At 31.3% G+C, this 6,991-nt stretch overlaps 1 long non-coding RNA gene across 1 annotated transcript; it reads left to right on the top strand.

The window, feature by feature from the left end:
- LOC114077358 lies at positions 1–890 on the top strand. The gene is made up of 2 exons (XR_003578666.1): positions 1–205; positions 389–890. It is a non-coding gene; the product is annotated as an uncharacterized LOC114077358 (long non-coding RNA).
- Positions 891–6,991: the final 6,101 nt, after the last annotated feature.

Below are 6,991 nucleotides of genomic sequence, written 5' to 3'. Positions count from 1 at the left end.
TGGCACATATACCATGGAAGAAAAGGAAAATCTCCCTTCCCAAATAAATCAGTTTTTTAAAGAAATTCTTGATGTATTTTGAAAACAAGTAGGATCCCTTTTCTCTAGCTTTTTAGGGATCTACCAAGGAAATCATTACTGACTCGTAGATTGGCTCAGGTCATTGTCACCTTGATACTATTGAAGTAGCTTATTTCCAATTCAGGTATGTTTCAAAATGAAGATTCAATTTAATGCTTTTGTTAGCTAGGGATTCATATTGAAAAAAATGATGGATTGATCGGATCTTCAACATGATCTATTGGTTCTACTAGTTACACATAGATCTGGTTGAAGATTATCTAAATTTCACTCGTGTTTGCAAATTGTGGCCCTTTGTGATCACTAGGGAAATCATAAACAATAAATTCCCTAGGGATACATGGCTACCATGAGGATGATTGGATTCCACAAGCGAGTGGAAGATGACGATGAAGATGCATATATTGCACAAAAAAGTTTCTAATTCTTAAGATCATTTTAGCTAGTTGCAAATACACTAATTAGAGATTTAGGAGACCAAGATTTTCTTTTGAGGTGCTAGTGCTTCCCTTTCGGGATCCAAGGACTTGGTGCAACTGGATGAAGATATGGCAAGTAATAATGCTGAATATTCGGGCTTGTTCTGCCTCTTTTATATCAACATTTCACTACAATGACCAAATGTTCTACTGAGCAAATTGTTTCTACTTATTTGAATGTTTTTTTGTAAAAATATTTCATCATAGAAGTCAACGTTCTTTTGCCGTAGATTGGAGTTCATTATGTATTTGGATTAGAAAAATGTAAAATAGTGACAGAAATTACATGGAGTCTGATTTGCTATAAAAAAAAATATCGTTATTTTTTTATGTTCTTGCTGAATTTTATGATGAACATAAAATTATCATTTTTTTAATGTGTTTAATTAGTTACATAATGGATGTATAATTATCGTTAATTTCAATGTGCTTGATTATTATACGATGAATATAAAATTATCGTTATTTTCAATGTACTTGATCAGTTACATGATAAATATAAAATTTGGTGATGAATTACATGATGAACATGAAATTCCATTATTTTCAATGCGTATAATGAGTTACATGATGAATGCAAATTATATTTATTTTCAATGTAATTGATAAGTTACCTAATTAATGAATATACAATAATCGTTAATTTTGATGTGCTTGATGAGTTGCATGATACATATAAAATTGTCATTATTTTCAATATGATTGATGAGTACACGATGAATATAAAAGTGTTGTTATTTTCAATGTGCTTCATGGATTACATGATGAATATAATACAAATTTATCATTATTTTCAATGTGCTAGATGAGTTAGATGATAAATATAAAATTGTCACTGTTTTCAATGTGTTTGATGAGTTACATGATGAATAGTAATAAAGTTGTCGTTATTTTCAATGTAATCAATGGGTTACACGATGAATATAAAATCATCGTTACTTTCAATGACTTTGATTAGTTACATGATGAATATACAATTATCATTATTTTCAATGTGTTTGTATATGCACACAATTACTTCTTTCTTTTACAATCATTTTCTTTCTTTCACTTTTTTTTGTGAATTAATGGTCAATTCTTGTTTCTCTCCGACAAATATTATGATAAAAGCATAAAAAGTTTGAATGAGACACGAGATTGAGAAACAAAACTGCAATAGTCATTATGATGAAGAAAATTACCATGTCTGATGGGGAGAAAAGGACTTGGACTGATAGGACTCTATTAATTTGAATGTACAATGTGTAAAGAATATGATATCTATCACTAATTTGAATTGAAGAATGCTCAAATAGTATGATATTTAATATTTTTACTGAGATACACATCCACTTTACTAATTATTAAAGTTTGTTGAAGCTTGCAATGTCAACAAACTTTTTTACTTCACTATATATGCATATGCCCAAGAAAATAATTTTCGTTCCATTAGTTTTGATGTTTGTTACATGCTAATGGAGGCCAGAGCATCTGACACATTTTAGTGCTATAAATTTTACTAGTCATGTGAAAAATTATTGGTGTACTTTGATTAACTTGTTTGGTATTCGTAAGCTTTTTGAAATTCGAAGCTTATTTGTATATGAGTAATCTAACTCGGACTACAGAGATCGATGATGAAGCTTCATATATCTGTTATGGATATATATTGCATGAATTGTATCAATATCACAAATGTCTCCATATATAGGTGCTACTTATAGTTTTCATTCTTGTTTGGTCATTATAGGACAAGTACAATGTTGTATTATTCTCAATGTATTTGTTGTATTTTAGTATAAGAGTGATATTAAGCGTGAATAAATATTTATTTTTTTATTAAATTTTAAAAGATCTTTTATAAATTTGAATCCTCTTTTTAGGTTAATTGTTTATGCTATTAATGTCTATGATGACATGTTAGATAATATTTGTAACAAATGACTATTTTCAAGCCATCTTCTCGGGTTGTGATTCCTTTGGTGTGGATGGTTTGTCTTGACCCCAACCATGTCGATTAATCCAAAAAGTTACAGTTGTTAGGGGGGACATGGACCATACCCCTACCAACATATTACATTATAAAAAGTTTCAGAAAAAGAGTGAGGAAGGATTTGCCTATACAATCGCTTTCTCTATCAAAAAGTCAAATCAATTCTTGGTCTACAAAAAAATATATTACATTTTCATATTTTTTTTCTCAGGGAAGGTACTTGCCACTTATCTAGTCAAATTGAAGAGATGCCAAGAGGAGAAATAGGTTTCATTTTCATTACTAGAGGACATATGAACAAAGTAACCAAAAACCATATTAGCTTCTCGATAACAATGAGTGAAGTTGACCTTGCAAGCACTTTTGTTGTATCATATTAGTGATTACAATGGAATTCATTTCAACCGTGAAACTGTTGATTCCCTTCTCCACACATCAACTAGGACAAAACCTGTCCACTGTTTCCAAATATCTCAACTAATAAATATGGGAGCATTTTGAATGATCAGATCATGAACACTGCCTTTGGTCCTAACACTCCACCAATTATTGAAAATTCTTCTGATATGACCAGGCCGATGAATAATGGCGAAGGAGGAACCAATGTAATTCCACATATGAGTTGCAGACATTCCTTGTGTAAATGTGTGTTGAATGAAATCTATTTAGGTCACTGCAACAATATCATTCAGCATTTTAATAATTGCATTAAAAGTTAGTTTCCCTTTGTATAGCCTCCAAGCAAGAAAGATGATCTTAAAACGAATAGATACTCTTTATAAATACCTATAATTACCTTATAAGTAACTTACTTGCATAAAAAAGTTTTGTAGTTTTTTTATGTGTAATGTACATCATTGGGTGGCCAAGTTAGAACCCCTAGTTTCGAAGCAGATGTGTTGTGCTACACGACACCTAACATTGTCACCCTCGTCCTTAACTTTAAGAAGACTCCATGACTTAATAATATTTTCGCATGTGTATATACTTTGTTAGCGATAGTGAACCTAACTGCTATTACCAACTTCTTGTGATCCCTTTTAAATTACATTAATCTATTAAATATCTCATTTCGATTGCAATATGGATATTGAACTATACGAGGGTACTTTACATGTGTATCCATACGTTGATTTGAATTTAGCACCATAACCATATTTATGGTGGTCATGATATGAATTCTAACAATCAAATTTAAGAATATACACTTGAAGTTCGAACTTTCAACTTAAATTAATTTTTATCCAATTTTGCTACTAAACTAAAAACTTACTCTCATGTAAAGAGATTCATTTATTTATTTACATAAACCGAAAACTTTTATAAGTACATAACATCGCTCAATCAAATTTCTATTTATGCTTTCGTACCCAAGGAGAACACCAATATATTAGTTTGGATTCTTTGAAATTAGAGATTTTCCTAGAATATACGTTATCAATTTTGTTAGCATTATCTGTAACGTGTTAAGATATAAGATTTAAGAATAAGCATTTTCTCTCAATCGAATTTCTATTTCATTCTTTGCATATATGCCATATAATATATAGAAATGTTAGAAATTATGAAATTAGAACTATAAGAGGGTTGACAGAAGTTGCTTATGATATCATTGGGTCATTCAAGCATTGACTTAGTATTTATGATGACATTGCTTTTAATCAACGAGATGAATTAAATTCAAATGTGTTCAGATTTTGGGCAGTCCATGATAGTATGTGAGAAGTCCTTCACAGTAAAGTCATGTCCTTCATACTTATGTGACACAATTATTTTCTAGGTTAATCAAAGGTCGTTTGAGACCACCCCCACCAGTTTGAGATGTCGCCCTCCATGAATTAATTTGAAGTACATCAACTTGTTATTCGTTCAAAACACATAGTTGATTAAGATAACCACTTGTTATTTATATTTTTGTTTCTCCTCTGTCTCAGTTAGCAAACAATTGACAAACTTTGCCCCTTTTTGGAAGTTCCTTGCCATATGTGGAAAAATTACTCCAGAGACCTATTTTGTCCTTTACACATCATCCTAAGCATTTTAAGCTTAAATCAATTTGTTTGTGTAATGTACCACAAATACAATAAATTACAGTTGAAATAAATTGAACAAAAATGTTCAACAAATCTTTAGACTGAGGCACAAATATCTTGCTCTCTTTTTTCAAACTCTAACAAAAACAAGAATCTCCTTAAAAATGATAGTGAAACTTACAAGACAATAAAATTGCAAGATTACAATTGAAAATAAAATGAAGAAATAAATCTCATCAGGCTGAGGCACGGATATCTCAATCTTTTGTAATAGCATGCCAATGTTCACTACCTGGCTTGCTTGTAAACTTGCCAAGTACTCCTACTGCATATGCATTATTAGGCCTAGTGCAATCAGTCACATATTTCAAACTTCCGATTATGTTAGCATATTACTTTTGATTTATTATATCATTATCATTTTCAACAGGATATAAGTGAACACTTGAATCAAAAGGAGTAGCAAAAATGGTGATTCTTAACCTCTCAAAATGTAAAACCCTAAATAACTATCAACGGCCGCCATCTTTTTGTTTGCAAAATTTGCAGCGGAAACTAAAGCTTCAAAAATCGATGCCCAATTTCTATCCTAACATCCCAATGAAATCATAATGACGATACTCTCAAATCTTCCAGTGAAATCACTGTATTATATCTATTGCTTGATTTTCCTTTATGCATTATTTACAAATATTTAATAGTCATGTGCAGTATCATTGGTATGCTTTCTTAACTCGTTTGCTATTCTTCAACTTTCTAAACTCGGAATGCATGGATCAAGATGAATCTTTACATCTGTTTTGGATGTTTATTGGATAAAATTTGTATAAAATGTAGAAGCATGTCTCATACGTCTCCACTGGTGCTAATGGCAGATGTCATTTCTTGTTTGTTGTTTACCGAAAACAAACAATATTGTGTTTTTCCCATTGTATATGTTATATTTTAGTATAAGAGTGATACAAAGCTACACTTAGGGTGTGTTTGGTATGAAGGAAAATGTTTAAAGGAAAACAAGTATATATTTTACTTATTTTCTCATGTTTGGTTGGTGAGTAGAAAATATTTTTCGAAAATATATTTGTGTTTGGTTTTTGAATGAAAAATGTTCTTGAGAAATATCTTTTATGTTTTACTAGAGTAGAAAATAATTTTTGATGTTGACTTTTTAAAAAAAAAAACAAAATTAATATTTTTTTTGTGGTGGGGTGGGGGTGGGAGGTTCGAGGGTAGGGGTGAAAAAATTAAAATTCAAAGTTGAATTTTTTTAAAAAAATAATTCGAAGGTAGGGGTGAAAAAATTAAAATTAAATTTTAAAGTTAAAAATATTTTTAAAAAAAGAAACTTAATTTTTTTATGGGATGGGGGTGGTTGGGGGTGTGTGGGTGGGGGATCGAGTGTAGTGGCTAAAACATGAAATTGTAAAGTTGAAAACATTTTTAAAAAAATAAACTTAAATTTTTTTTGGTGGTGGTGGTGGGTTTCGAGGGTAGGGGTGATAAAAAATTAAAATTTGAACTTGAATTTTTCTTTAAAAACAATATCATTTTTTTTTGTGTGTANGGGGTAGTAGGGGGTAGTAGTGGTGTTGGGTGGTCGAGGGTAGAGGTGAAAAAATTGAAATTTTGAAGTTTATATATTTTTTAAAAATGAACTTAAATTATTTTTTTTATGGGGGTTGTATGGATGGGTCAGTGGTGGATCGAGGGTAGGGGTGAAAAAAATGAAAATTTGAAGTTAAAAATATTTTATAAAAAAAATAAACTTAAACTTTTTTTTTTAGGGAGAGGGGGGGGGGGCTGGTAGGTGTCACGACCCAAAACCGAGCCGCGACTGGCACCCACACTTACCCTCCTATGTGAGCGAACCAACCAATCTAAACCCTAAACATTTCAATATAACATCAACAGAAAGTAATGCGGAAGACTTAAACTCGTTAATAAAAACCAATTCAATAACTTCTAAAATTCAACATCTATTATTCCCCAAAATCTGGAAGTCATCACCACAAGAACATCTATGATCAAATTACTAAACTAAGAGTATTCTAAGAAGCTAAAATAAACAAAAGCTAGTCCATGCCGGAACTTCAAGGCATCAAGACATGAGGAAGAAGATCCAGTCCAAGTTAGAAGCATTAGCTCACCCTGAAATCCGGTGTAATGAAGACTGGCTAGAGTTGCGCTTGAGTTGAAGACGACGGTACGTTTGCTGCACTCCACAAATAACAAAGAAAACAAATACAAGTAGGGGTCAGTACAAACACGGGTACTGAGTAGATATCATCGGCCAACTCAAAATAGAAAGCAATATATCTCAGATAACATCATAAAATCAACTAATATTCTTAACAGGTGATAGCAACAAGTATAAAAATCAGTTATAACATCACCGAACATATCTATGAGGACTCAAGCCTCCACAC

Source organism: Solanum pennellii, chromosome 5, assembly GCF_001406875.1.
Source record: "Solanum pennellii chromosome 5, SPENNV200".
In the NCBI taxonomy this organism is placed as follows: Eukaryota; Viridiplantae; Streptophyta; class Magnoliopsida; order Solanales; family Solanaceae; genus Solanum; species Solanum pennellii.
Note: the sequence above shows the minus strand (reverse complement) of the source record. Positions and strands in the feature narration are given on the sequence as shown.